This window comes from Orcinus orca, chromosome 3 (genome assembly GCF_937001465.1).
Source record: "Orcinus orca chromosome 3, mOrcOrc1.1, whole genome shotgun sequence".
NCBI classification, from domain to species: domain Eukaryota; kingdom Metazoa; phylum Chordata; class Mammalia; order Artiodactyla; family Delphinidae; genus Orcinus; species Orcinus orca.
Window position 1 is genome coordinate 38,941,341 of NC_064561.1, and position 14,898 is coordinate 38,956,238.

A 14,898-nucleotide genomic window follows, 5' to 3' on the forward strand; every position below is an offset into this window, starting at 1 on the left:
GGCTGCCAGCTCTTGCTAGCTCCAAGGAGGCATCAACTTCCCTGTTGGAGTCCCTTATCTCTGCCCTTACCTTTGGAAAAGCACCCTTCATTTACCTTGTTTGAGTGAAGGGAACATCGTTTTCTATAGGGGATCAAGTAAGGTTTACTGAAGAAGTGACATTTAAGCTGATACATCCCATTTTAAGCAACAGCACCAGACAAGGATGCATTAGGTGACCTGTAGAGTGACTGGCCCCAAAAGAAACTACCACGTTGATCCTGCTAAAGAACTTTTATCCTGAGATTTATTAATTCAGTATTTTAAATGATGTGTTAAATTTGGGAGATTTGCCAAAGAAATACCCTAACATGAACGTGATGAACCTCTATAATGTGCATTTTGGGGTGATCTGCCCAACCTTCACAGCCAATTGTCTGAAGACATGCATGTACAGGTGAGCCTGCCTCCTGCAACAGCTGACTGAAGCACAGACAGGCAGACACCTGGCCCAGACTGGACCGATAAGTTTCTTTCTCTCTGGGGGCTAGGACTCAAGAATGTTGATTTTTCTCTGTGACTGCTTCTGAGGATAACTGGAGGCATCCTTGCAGTCACAGCACACAACTCTACAAGTGGTTCACTAAACAACTCTAGAGGGGATATTTACATTGTGGTCCTCCCTTATTTGTGTGTTTTTAAGACAGTCCTCAGTAGATGGTTTCTGTGAATCGGCAGCTTTTCTAATTGGTACAAAAGCACCATTTGAGCTAGAGGCAGCGCTGGGGATCCACATGTCATATGCCCACCACAGCCATGAAAGACATTCCTGAGAGAGAGGAGTCAAGTAGACATTCCTCCACTCTCACCACTATTACTCAACATAGTTTTGGAAGTTTTAGCCACAGCAATCAGAGAAGAAAAAGAAATAAAAGGGATCCAAATCAGAAAAGAAGAAGTAAAGCTGTCACTGTTAGCAGATGACATGATACTATACATAAAGAATCCTAAAGATGCTACCAGAAAACTTTTAGAGCTAATCAATGAATATGGTAAAGTAGCAGGATACAAAATTAATGTACAGAAATATCTTGCATTCCTAAGTGGTGCTGGGAAAAGGGGACAGCTACATGGAAAAGAATGAAATTAGAACACTCCCTAACACCATACACAAAAATAAACTCAAAATGGATTAAAGACCTAAATGTAAGGCCAGTCACTATAAAACTCTTAGAGGAAAATATAGGCAGAACACTCTATGACATCAATCACAGCAAGATCCTTTTTGACCCACCTCCTAGAGAAATGGAAATAAAAACAAAAATAAACAAATGGGACCTAAGGAAACTTAAAAGCTTTTGCACAGCAGAGGAAACCATAAACAAGACCAAAAGACAACCCTTAGAATGGGAGAAAATATTTTCAAATGAAGCAATTGACAAAGGATTAATTTCCAAAATTTACAAGCAGCTCATGCAGGCCAATATCAAAAAAAAAAACCCCATCCAAAAATGGGCAGAAGACCTAAATAGACATTTCTCCAAAGAAGACATACAGACTGCCAACAAACACATGAAAGGATGCTCAATATCACTAATCATTAGAGAAATGCAAATCAAAACTACAATGAGGTATCACCTCACACCTGTCAGAATGGCCATCATCAAAAAATCTACAAACAATAAATGCTGGAGAGGGTGAGGAGAAAAGGGAACCCTCTTGCACTGTTGGTGGGAATGTAAATTGATACAGCCACTACGGAGAACAGTATGGAGGTTTAAAAAACTACAAATAGAACTACCATACTACCCAGCAATCCCACTACAGGGCATATACCCTGAGAAAACCATAATTGAAAATGAGTCATGTACCACAATGTTCATTGCAGCTCTATTTACAATAGCCAGGACATAGAAGCAACCTAAGTGTCCATCGACAGATGAATGGATGAAGAAGATGTGACATATATATATACAATGGAATATTACGTGGCCATAAAAAGAAATGAAATTGAGTTATTTGTAGTGAGGTGGATGGACCTAGAGACTGTCATACAGAGTGAAGTCAGAAAGAGAAAAATAAATACCATATGCTAACACATATATATAGAATCTAAAAAAAAAAAAAAGGTTCAGAAGAACCTAGGGACAGGAATAAAGACACAGACGTAGAGAAGGCACATGAGGACATGGGGAGGGGGAAGGGTAAGCTGGGACGAAGTGAGAGAGTGGCATGGACATATATACACTACCAAACGTAAAATAGAGAGCTAGTGGGAAGCAGCCGCATAGCACAGGGAGATCAGCTCGGTGCTTTGTGATCACCTAGAGGGGTGGGATAGGGTGGGTGGGAGGGAGGGAGATGCAAGAGGGAAGAGATATGGGGATATATGTATATGTGTAGCTGATTCACTTTGTTATAAAGCAGAAACTAACACACCATTGTAAAGCAATTACACTTCAATAAAGATGTTAAAAAAAATAAATGTAGACATTCCGAGTGGGGCAGAGATGAGAGACCGCGGCACCCAACACAGTGACAACGGTGAGAGCGCCTTCCTCCAAGCTTCCGATGCTGCCTGGCTCCTGATCCCCGTCCTCTGTGACAAATTTCTACCCCTGCCCTCCCTAAACTTCACTCTTACCATAAACTCCCCTAATGTGCTCAGCCTGGCTTGACCAAGTTTGTATAACCTGTGTAGTGGGATTACATTTCTAAAACATGCACCGATGTGCTTTTTCATTCTGGCATTTCCTCATACCCCTGTGCCTCTCTCCTTTTTTGTTCAGCCCGGCAGTCTGCATTCCTTCCCTCAAGGAAGCGATGGCATAAAAGAAAGCAGGGGAAAAGAGAAAAGTTAATGACTAACTTCGAGCTTCAAAAGCCTAGGCACAGGCGAATAAGAAGGGCTTGCGCATAGACAATATATTTGAGAGAATATAAGTAAGGGTGAAGCTACCTCTTCCCAGAATAGAAAGGTGTCCCTAGACTAGGGACTGAGGTGGGGAAAGAATGGGGACCAATTAGGACATAACTTGCAGGATCCAAGGACAAGGTGGAAAAGCATCTGGGGGTGGCTCAGCCTCCACTTGAGTCAGCACCGTCTTTTGATACTGCGCAGGAGTTACGCAGAGAGCTGCAGACATACCAGAGTCCATCTGCCGTGTGCCATATGTCACCTGAGCAAAGGCACCTGGTGGATATCCCCTCACAGGACTTGGCATCTCACCACCAACTGCAAAAGTGGTGCCCACTGGGCTCTGGGACTGGGTTCCATCCACTCTGACCCACCCACCCACTGTGGGGTCCAGAGACAACCACCCAGTGACCATCTGAGCAAGCACCATACACAGTGTTGCTAGTCTAGTAGGATCAAGCAATGTGGCCACTTAGAGAATTTGTAGTTCAGCAAGAAATTAGACATGACAAAAATATCATTTCATCCTTGTGGGCAAGCTGGAAAAATGTGGGTTAGATGGCAGTACATTTAGAGAGCTAGGGAGCCATCTAAACAACCAAAATTCTAGACGCCTGACTAATTATGCCTCTTAGAACACTGTCTCTGTCCTATTCAAGAGACAGTTGATCAAATTTGAGGCCATATCCAGACTCAGCAGGAAAAAGACTCATGATCAACTGCAATGCCAGCCACGGGCTTGGACGTGGGATGTGGCACAAGCTCCCAGTGTTTGCCTTCTCCACACTCTACCACTCACGACATCCATGCCACACCTCCTTCCTTCCTACCTGTGGACTGCCCAGAAGTCAGTCCATGGCTTACTTTTTTGGCTGCAAGTAACAGCAAGCCACTCAAACTAACTTAAGAGAAAAGGGAGGGTATATTAGAAGCATAGAGGGTATCCCCAGGTACCCAGGAAGGAGGAGCTCATCTGGGTTCTTTCTCAAGCAGGAGACGCCAACAAGCAAAACCTAACAAACTGCACAATGCTGTCATCAGATTTGTTAAATCTCCAACTGCACCCATCCTAGATGGGTAGGAAAGCAGCCTGAGGCTAGCACCTGTGGTAAGAACACTTAGGATTTGACTCAGGATGAGTCAACCGTGCGATCTGACTGCCAAAAAAAACCAATGAAATCTTGGGCTGCACTAACAGAAGAGGAGGTGATGGTGCTGCCTTCAGTTCAGGAATCGTGTATTCAAGGCACAGTGAACAGAGAAGAGTGGCCAAGATGGACTCAAAAATTAGGCTCTCTGGGAAACGGTGGGAGTACCTGCGATACTGCTATCTGGCCTCCTTTTGGGGGATTGGTGGGAATTTCCAGGACTTGGGCTCACCAGTGTGGAGTCTGGAGTTAGACTACCTGATTGAAACCCCAATTCAGCCACTTCCTAGCTTTCCCCTACCTGCTAGTAATGTCCTAAACACTTCACATGAAATATCTAAATTAATCCTCACCACAACCCTCTAAAGGAGTGCCATCTTTATCCCTGTTTTACAGATGAAAAAACTGAGGCACAGAGAAGTTAAGTAGCTTGCCTAAGGTCACACAGCTAGCAAGTTGAAGAACTAGGCTTTGAAGGCAAGGAGAATATACTTTCTTTGCTCTGCCCCTAACCAACTGTATGTTCTTGAATCTTGTCACCTCCCCTTATTGTGCCTCAGTTTGCCCAGCTAGAGTATGGAGTAAATAATCCCTGTCCTACTCCATCCTGGAGGCATATGATGTGGCCGAAATGAGATTATTGATATGGAAATGTTGGGGAAAGTTTAAAATGATGTAACAAAGGACGTCTTATTACCTTAGCCTACAGAGGGCTCGCAGGGAAGAGATGAGGGATGAACGCCCCTTCCTAAGCTGCCACATACAGGGCTTTCATCCTGGTTGTCCCTCATTTGCACAGTCCAAACCTTCTGGTCTCAGATGATCCAATTAGCCTTTATTGCCACTCATTAACTCCCAAACAGCCAACAGGAGTTGATACACTTTTTGGACACACTCAAAGGTCTGGGAGCTGGAAGAGCTGGGGCTCTACCTCTGAGGGGTCTCCCCACATGCTCTCTCCAGCATGGCGGCCACAGGGTAACCACACAACTTACATGTTGGCTCATGGCTCCCTGGGCATGTGTCTCAAGACAGAGTGAGAGAGCTAGGCAGACACTTTTATGACCTAGCCTCAGAAGTCACCTAGCATCACGTCCATCATACCCTGTTGGCCAAGGTGATTACCAAGGTACATCCTGGTTCAAGCAGAGGCAATCTAAACCCAATGGTCAATGCAAAAGTGTCACCATCACATGAGAAAAGGAGCCTGTGGGATGGAATAGATATTGTCATGGCCATCTCTGGGCAGTACCATCTGCCACGGACACTTACTATGTTCCAAGCATGGAGCTAATTATGCCTCATTATCCTTAAACTCACTCCAAAGTCCTATTCCAGTGGGAGCTATTTTCTCATTTTACAAAAGAAGGAAGACTGAGATACAGAGAGGTAAGCAACTTGCCCAAGTCATATGCCAGCCCGTGGGAGGGAGCTAGGAATGAGCCCCGGGTGTGTTTGTGAGGCCAGGGAAACAGGGGAGGCAAAGATCTGCCTTCCACGAATGAACACACTGGGCAGCAGCCATGTGACAAGGTGGGAGGCTTGACATCAGCCTGCTGGGCTGATCATCCAGGCCCCTCTACTTCAAACCACACAACCTCGCACAAGCTCCTTCCCTCTCCGAGCTTCCGTGTGTTCATTAGCAAAATGGGCACAACTACTGTGTCCAGCTGTGAGGATGAATTGACACGGCGCAGGTAAAATGCTTTGCACATCAGCTGGCATCCAATGAGGACTCTATACATGTCAGCTGTTATTATTTTAAAAGCAGTCCAAGAAAGACATCTTAAAAAGACGAATGTGCTATGACTACCAAAATTATGTTATGTACCCTCAAAGCCCAGCAAATGATTTTTGTTCACTGGCATCATTATTGACCCTGTGTAGACCAGACACTGCATCTCACTGGCCTGGGAGTCACACCCCTGCCCTCCCGCCCCTCTGATAAACAAGGCAGGTGGTTCTCCAAGAGCTACTTGGAGCCCTTCTCAGCAGGGGGACCTGGGCTGACTCAGCTAGGAGGGCGTCCAGTGACTCATTAAGTCTCAAGAGCTGATTCCTCTCGGGCCTCAGGAAGGGAGCTAACACCCAGGAGACCCAAGGATCTCTCCTCACCCCAGGCCCCCAGTGACTCCTCAGACAGGAGAACATGGGCATGAAAATTAGCAGGGTTTCCATATCAGCAGAGCATTAGTTATTCTGGGCACACACATCTCCAGCTTTAACAAGAAGAGTTTTCAGCTCACTTCCGAATATTCAAACTTACAGCCAGTACCCCTCCTTCCTCCATTCCGTGGCTTCAATTACCCCCCCAGAGCTAATGAGTCCCAAATCCATGTCTCAGTCCAGCTTTCTTTCCAGAGCTGGAGACCAGCCTCCACTCAGTCAGATGTCCCACCGGCCCCTCAAAGTCAGCATGTCCCCACCACCACCTTGGACCCATCTCCGACCCCTTCACCTGGACCAAGCTCTCCTCCAGGACTCTCAGTGACGATTTCCACGGTGCAACCAGGAGTCCAAACCAGAAATCTAACTCACCTTGCCAGCCTCTCCCCCAGGTGACCCATCACAGGTTGTTGTCTCTACCCCCTGCACCTTCCCTCTGCCAGGTTCTCTTAGAGAGTATCCCCAGCACTTCTGAACCCATCCCTGTCCTTCTCCAAGTCTTTCCCCTCGCTGCCTCTATAAGAACTCTGTAAAATGCAAACACGAGCATCGCCACTCTATGCGAGACTCCCTCTTGCCTTCAGATGAAGTCCACACTCCTTCACGCAGCTCCCGGGCCTTTCTTGATCTAGCCACTGCCCATCTGCTGTAGGCTGAATTGTGTCCCCTGCCAAATTTATATGTTGAAGCCCAGCCCCCAGTAACTCAGAATGGGACTATATGGCCAAAAGAAAGCCATTGTCTCATAAATCTGTGTTTCTTGGGCCTCCATATGGACTGTGAACATAGGAGATGCTTGTGGGCCCTAAATAGAAGGTGACTGACACTGATTTGGCTCGGGTACCAGAGCCCCGTTTAACATGTAACAACCTGATGGGCTTATAGCCACATTCTGGGTTTATAGCCTCGTGTCAGGGAAAACCAAGTCCCAGAATTCCCCGCCGCGCTAGCTGCCTGGCCACCTCCACAACATCCAGCAAGAAGCCCTCTGTTTCTCTGGGGCACCAGGACACGTGTCCATTCTGCGCTTTAGCACTGAGATCCACTAACAGAAGTACTGTTCCCACCCGCACCATTTGAGGGGGGCCGGGTTTCTGGGCGCACCCCCTGCACCCTGTCAGCTCAGCTCTGTGCACTGGCCCCATATGGAGCAGAGAACAGCTTCACCCTTAAGTCCCTCTTTGGCTCTGAGTGTCTCCTGCCAAATATTGGACTTGTCTGCATTTTACCTAAATGGAGTGAATCTGGGTTCTCTGAATAATGACCTGCTTGATTAGAAGAAAGAGAACCTGATTCTAGCTCCATCTGGAACTAGAATGAGGGTGCATGTGCAGACAGAATCCAACCCACCAGCCCTTCCTGCCCCCCTTCCCCGGTTTGTTTTCATCCATGTCACTTGTCACCATCATCTAATTTACTACGTACTTGCTTTATTTGCTCACCCGTGCCCCCCTCATTTCCAGCAGAATGGGGGAGGGGGGACCACGAGGGCAAGGATTTTATCTGTTTTATTCCCTGCTGTTTCTGTAGCACCTTCAACACTGCCCTGGCACAGAATATGGTGTTCGATGTGTGTATGTTGAGTGAATGGATGAATAACTGACACGGAGGTGGGTCTCCACCCTCCCCACTACCTTGGGAATCCCCTCCGGCGCCCCTCACCCCTCACCTTCCTCTAAAAGAGATTTCCATTTGCACCTGGTCCCTCTGTGGCTATGCCCCTGCCCTACAAATGTCCCTCCAGGGCCAAGGCGGTTTCTGGTCACAGATGTGAAACGAGTCAGGGTTCCATGGATCCTAAAACCCACATAAACAGATCTGCCAGTGGCCTGGGGTTCCTGCCCCCTTAGGCAGAGTTCTCAGGTGACAAGAGCCTGAGGCCAGGATCTCTGGTGGTGTTGGGGACATTCAGGGTCCGTGAGCAACTGCCGCCTGAGGACAGACAGGAGGGAGCGGTAGTGCCTAATGGCTCTGAGGGCTGGAGGGCAGGGGCAACAGAGAGAGCACTGGGCCAGGGGTGGGGATCCGGCCTCCCAGTCTGCTCAGCAGTCTCAAGCCCGGCAAGCCAGTCAGACTCCCTGAGCCTCAAGGACCTTTCTGGAGCTGTTGTGAGACCAGGAAGAGAACCACCAGGGAGGGAAGCAGGAGAGTGGTGGCTGAACTTGAATCTTCTACGTGACCCACAGGTTTCTAAACCAACTTCCACCTCTTACCGCATTATTATATCAGGCTCAGCATGTGGTTAATGAGCTATTATTATTATTCAGTGTAAAAGAATGCAAGAGAGTAACCGGATGCCAAGGCAGAGGAAAAGAAAGGCAGGTGTGGTGCAAAGGTACAGTCTTACTATAGTTGTCCTGCTCCCCAGTATTCTCCAGTATTCTCCCCTCTCCTGGCCCCCACCCACTTCTAGGTGGGGTACACATTGGTGGGCTGCCTTGGGTGTGGCTGTGCTTCTGGGCCTGGAATCCTTCCAGAAGCTGCAGTCTCTTAGTGACTAAGTTGAGATCATATGTGATCTCCACGTTAAAGAGGTTCTAGAGTCAGTCAAATGCCAGGTCTACTACTTAGCTGTGTGACCTCAGCCAAGTTAATTACTCTCTCTGTGCCTCACTTTCCTCCTCCATAAAATGCAAATCATGATAGGTAGCACCAGCCTTATACGGTGATGCATTACTGAAGACATCCATGTCCCCCAAACAAACCCCATGCTTGCCCGCCTCTCTGCCTTTGGTCTTGTTGATTCCTTCACCTGTAAAGCCCTCTTCCCTCCTCACCTCTGCCCGCTGGAACCCTACCTAATCCGCAGGGCACTGCTCAAATGGCACCACCTCCATCAAGTTTTTCTGGGTCTCTGTCACATGCGCCCTCTCCTTCCCTTCAACTTCCCTGACACGCTACACCTCTCTGTGACCTCAACGTGGAGTGGCATGAATGAGGCACGTATTTTATTCCCAGCCCCCTTCTCAACGGCAAGCTTTGGAGTCAGACCTGAGTTTGACTCCAGCTTTGCCACCTAATAGCTGTGTGATCTCAGCCCCAGTTTCTTAAATTCTCTGATCCTCCATTTCCCCATCTGTAAAAAGAACAGAACAAACCACCTACCTCACAGGGTTTGCAATAAGAATTAAAGAAGATAATGCGTATAGGACATTTAGCACAGTGCAGACCATATCATATGTGCCAGCAAATGTTATTATAATTATAATGATTATTAGCACTAAGTTGTAAAGGTCACCATTTGAAATTCTTTCCTCTGGGTCTCTCTCCCAATTCAGGTATCTCCTAAAACACAAATCTTGGGGTGAGTTGGTGGTAGACCCAGGGAGGAGCAACTAGTTAATTCTCACTGAAGACTCAGCTGTTCTTTTGACAACAGAACTTTTTGTGCCTCATGCAAAAGGAGAAGAGAGAAGGGGAAGGAGCAGAAGCTAGAAGGAGTTCCCAAGGAGACTTGTGCCTACTTCTTGGTCTTGACCTTGGTCCCAAGCAAAAGGGGTGTAACATGAAAGATGGCTCCCATGTGCTAAGGGCTCTGCCTGAGGCACCAAGGTGGGACCTTTCCCCGTGTTCTCTTTGAACCCCCATGACAAACCTGCAATATCATCCCTCTCCCTCTTTACCAGTTGATGACTCTGACCTCCAAGAACGTAAGTGGCACACAACCAGTGGCAACATAGCCCAGATTCAAAGCCAGGTCTATCTTACTCCAGGGCTTATTGGACAGGAGAGGGGGTGGGTGGAGTAAGGGGAAAGAATGTTCATCCACTGAGAGCACACACCCCCCATGATAGGGCAGAAAAAGCAATCTGTGAAAATATATGGTTTTATTTACGGAAAATGAATTCAGCATACAACTTCATCATAATGCCATTTCTCGAAACATTAACTCCCATCAATGTTGTAAAAGCCTGGGAAGCTACAAAACATCTTTTTTTTAAAAAAACTCCCTATTATCTATAAACATCCACTTTTCAGGGCAACCAAGATGTGGGGCCCCCCTCCCCTTGATCTGTTGATTTTAAATCTAGAAAGGTCAAGGTGGCCACACGTGTTCCTGTGGTTTTGAAAAAGGTTCTCAGAAGCATGCAAGCCCAGGGGAAAGCAATGCTGACTTTAATTGCTCTGTGAATTAGAGCCTCCCCCTTTGGTTTAAATCCACACCACAAACGTATTATTTTCTCCAGTCTTAGAAACAGTGGTGAAGCCACTGTTTTCTCTTGTCCAATCCCGCCCTCTAGTGGTTCCAACCTAATTGAAAAATAGAGAAAGTAACTCCACCAGAGAGACAAGTGTGCCACCCAGACCCCTTCACTCCCTTACTCCCTCACCCACCCAGCCAGCCAGCCATCCCTATGGCTACTCATTTAGGCATCATTGCTTGAGAACCTACTATGCGCAAGCAACAAAGATTCTGGATGCCCTAGGTACTTAGTGATTCATTTGCTAATGTGGAACTTAAGGGTCTGGGGGAAATAGGCCAGATCTGGAGTCCAGAAACCAGGGGTGGAATCCCAGCTCTGCCCCTTAAAGCCTGAGTGACCCCAGGGACGAAGGTCAGTTCCCTGCTGGACTTGTTTCCTCCCCCCTTACCCATCTTCAAAATAGTATTACATGCACCCCCTTAATTTTTATTTAATTTTCACAACCAACCTGCCCCTCTATTCCTGGAGCACACTTAGGTTTTCATCACAGAGGAAAGGCAGGAGAGCCAATGCGTAAGCCCAGACCATGGCTTCAGAAGCCCTGGGTTCAAATACCAGTTCTGCCAGTTACCTGCCTTGTTACTTTGGACAAACTACTTAACCTCTCTTAGTCTCTTTTTTTTTTCTTGTCTGTAAAATGGGCATAAACATAGGGTTCAACAAGATAATTCACGTTCTCACATTTCAGTGTAAGCAAAAGCCCCTGGGGATTTTGCTAACAGGACAGCCCCTTCTCAAACTTACTGGTCCAGAATCTCTGAAGATGGCCCCAGGCATCTGAGCCAAGCTGCCCAGGTGATCCCGATGTACAGCAGCCTTTGACAACAAATGGAATACAGCTGGCCCCCTGGTCGTCAAGCTTGGCCTCACGTTGGAATCTTTAAAAATACCTCCCTCTCTAGATTCTGATAGAATGGGTGCGGGGTGGAGCCTGGCACTGGGATTTTTAAGAATTCCTGGAGTGATTCTCATTTGTAGCCAACGTTGAAAACCACTGCCTTAGTCCCATGCCTGACACAGAGAAAGTCCTTAACACATGTTAAAAGAAACCCTACCAACACATCCACGTCATGCCTCAAACACTGTGCCTTTATTCAACAACTACACATAGCGAGCCTCTGTCTGGGGCCAGGCACTGGCAATAGAGCAGCCATCCAACCGAAACAGACAGAACTCTGCCCTCAGGGGGGTCACAATAATGCAGGGGCCAGTGTGTCATCTTGTACTGGGCCCCAAAGATTATGCAGTCCACCCAGGGAGTGGGGACTGCATTTCACACAGGGCCTTGTGGGTCACGGTAAGAACTTTTTCTCTTTGAGATGGGAAGTAGTCACACCTCCCACAATTATCTGCCTTGGTAAAGAAGAGATTTCAAGATGCAATTTCACCTTCAAAAAATGAGACCATCCAATAGCAAGATTTCCGTCGGGGGTGGGGGGGACCTGGTCGGGGGGAGACACATTGGTGCAGTGAGGCCTACTCTGACTTACCCTGTCCTGTGTGTCTGTCTGTTCCCCTTCGAGTAAGGCAGTCTGAGCAGGAGATGGATGACCATAGCCTGGAGCTTCCCCTGCCGCTGCTGTTCGCTGTCCTGCAGCCGGCAGCCTCCTTCCTCCCAGCAGACGCAACGGGTCAGATGTTTCCAGCTGTACAGGCAAATGGAAATACTTACTGGTAATCAGGAGTTGAGCTTTGCACCTGCTCCCCTTGGCGGCTGAGCCTACTTCAGAGGCCAGGGGGTGAAGGGGAAACCCTTTTTTAATCCCTGCAGCTACTCAGCTAACCCCCAGCTGCTCGTTAGCATCCATGAGTGAGGCCAGGGAAGCCCCGTGAAATCTTGTTAAATCACTGAGAGCGAGCCAGGGAGGGAGGGTGGAGAGGCCTCTCCAGGTCTTCCAACTAAAATAACTGACTCAGTCACTCACTCTCCTCTCCCTGCATAACTTTATTCATAGTGCCTATCACAAGCTGACACTTTATGTTTGTTTACTTCTAGTAGTTGGCCTCGCCCCCTGGAATGTAAATTCTGTGTTCATCACCAAGATGTCCGCAGCGCCAAGGGATATGACACCTAGAGGGAGGTTTGTTGAATGAATGAATGTCTCTTTTTCAGTTGACTCCAGTTAATACCAACGTTGCTGCTACTAAATGCTCCAGCGAGGAGAACGGGGCTGGGGGAGAAGTAACTGACAACAGCAGTTCTGTGTAAGCAGGACAGGAGACTATCTTTCCCTCGTAAAGAGAGAGGATTCGTTAGCTGAGTTTGCAGGGCTTTTTCCCTAGGAGGAGGAGGGGGAAGGGAAGGGATCAAATGGGATCACAAATGGGAATCCCAAGTACAGCCATCAGAAGTCCTGTTGGACCTGCAGGGTGTTTTTGTTTGGTTGGTTTTTGTTTTTCCTCCAAAAGCATGGTTCCACATTAAAAACCCAGCCTCGGGCTTCCCTGGTGGCGCAGTGGTTGAGAGTCCGCCTGCCGATGCAGGGGACGCGGGTTTGTGCCCCAGTCCGGGAAGATCTCACATGCCGCAGAGCAGCTGGGCCCGTGAGCCATGGCCGCTAAGCCTGCGCGTCCGGAGCCTGTGCTCCGCAACGGGAGAGGCCACAACAGTGAGAGGCCCGTGTACCGCAAAAAAAAAAAAAAAAAAAAAAACAAACCAGGCTCCCTGGAAAAGCCTGCTGGCAACGACGGAGCCCCATTCCTGCAGGGGACCAGCAACCTGCTGCTGTGGAGCCACTGCCCCTTTACCCAGGCAGGGCTCTCCAGGATGCCCCCTCTGAGCTGCCTACTCCTCACATTCCCTGCCTGGCTCCAGGGCCCTGTATCGCGGGCCTCTCCTGCTTCTGCCCTTCTGGCTTTGCTCCTGATCTGGGCCTGGGGGCTTCCTTGCCCACTCCCAGTGACTGAACCCAGATTGTGCTGGGCAGTGGACTTCACCTGGTGCTCTGCCCTCCCATGGCTGCCAGGCAGGGTGCAGCCTCCTAGACCTGCCTGCAGAGCTGCAGCCCTGAGCAGCCAAGGTCACCTGGGGGACGCCCAGCATCGCTCCTATGTAACCACAGGGCCAGCCAAGGGGGATTATTCTTTTTCCTTCCCTCATATGGGAATTTGGCCAGCAGGGTGATTCTATTCAGGTCACCTTCCCCAGCTCAGAAACCATCAGTCCCCTCACCCTTTTTGCTTAGCCTGGTAGACATAAACCCCCAGCCTTCATGATCTCTGGCCCCCTCTTCCCTTTATCCCCCCACCTTAAGTATTTCTCAACCAATCTCATTCCTTTTCATTTCTTTCTGTGGCCTCAATCCTCCGGCCCTGCAAATCAACTCAACTCTCTCTGGCACACAGCCTGTTCCTTCTTGTTATTAACAAGGCTGAGAAGAATGGATAATAAATAAGACCTTGCTTTCAAAGTGCTTTCACACCACCAACTCACAGTCTCCCACGACCCATACAAGGTAGATACTGACAAGCAGAGTTCAACTGACTTGTCTACAATCAGCAGCTAGTTAGTGGTGGAGCCACGTCAGGAACTTATTTATGTCTTATCAGGAAATTATCATTTTAAAAAATAAGTGAGTGGAAGAGACAATCCAGATTTTAAAATATGACTTTAATATACTTCAAGGGCAAGATTTATTCCCCCTCCTTAGTACTGTAATTAAAGTAAATGGAATAAGATTTGGTATTATATTTGCCTTTCAAACAACCTTTCAGAGGCGCCTGCATTGCTCTGCAAAAGGAAAGCCATCTGCTCATTTATTCACTGCATTAAACACCTGCTCATTCACTCAGTCAACAATTTTGTGTTGCACTCTTACTGTGTGCCACGCCCTGGGCTTGACACGAAGCATGCACTGGTGAGCAAAACAGACCCAGCCCTGTCCTCATGCACTTAGAGTCCAGTGGTGAAGTCAGGTGTTAAACCAAGATTCACACCAAGAGTGTATGATCAGATAGGACCACCATATGATCTAGCAATTCTACTCCTGGGTATATATTTGAAGAAAATGAAAACACTAATTCAAAAAGATATGTTCACCCCAATGTTCATAGCAGCACTATTTACAAGAGCCAAGATATGGAGGCAACCTAAATGTCCATCGATAGATGAATGGATAAAGAAGATGTGGTACATATATACAATGGAATATTACTCAGCCATAAAAAAGAATGAAATTTTGCCATTAGCAACAACATGGATGGACTTGGAGGGTTAAATGTTTAGTGAAGTAAGTCTAACAGAGAAAGACAAATACTGTATGTTATCACTTATATGTGGAATCTAAAAAATAAAACAAATGACTATAATAAAACAGAAACAGACATAGCTACAGAGAACAAACTAGTGGTTACCAGTGGGAAAGGGTTGTGGGGAGAGGCAAGATAGTGGAAGGGGATTCAGAGGTACAACCTACTAGGTATAAAATAAATAAGATACAAGAATGTATTGTATAGCACAGGGAATATAACCAATATTTTACAA

The 14,898-nt window shown here is 47.5% G+C and overlaps 1 protein-coding gene across 24 annotated transcripts in view; it reads right to left on the reverse strand.

Annotated features, from left to right (window-relative positions):
• The window catches only part of ADRA1B (adrenoceptor alpha 1B), a 633,734-nt gene that overhangs the window by 549,090 nt on the left and 69,746 nt on the right, over positions 1-14,898 (reverse strand). For all 24 annotated transcript variants that reach the window (XM_049708459.1, XM_049708460.1, XM_049708476.1 and 21 more), the window contains one exon: positions 11,906-12,061. The gene's annotated coding sequence lies outside the window, so the exon portion shown is untranslated. The remainder of the gene's footprint in view (positions 1-11,905; positions 12,062-14,898) is intronic.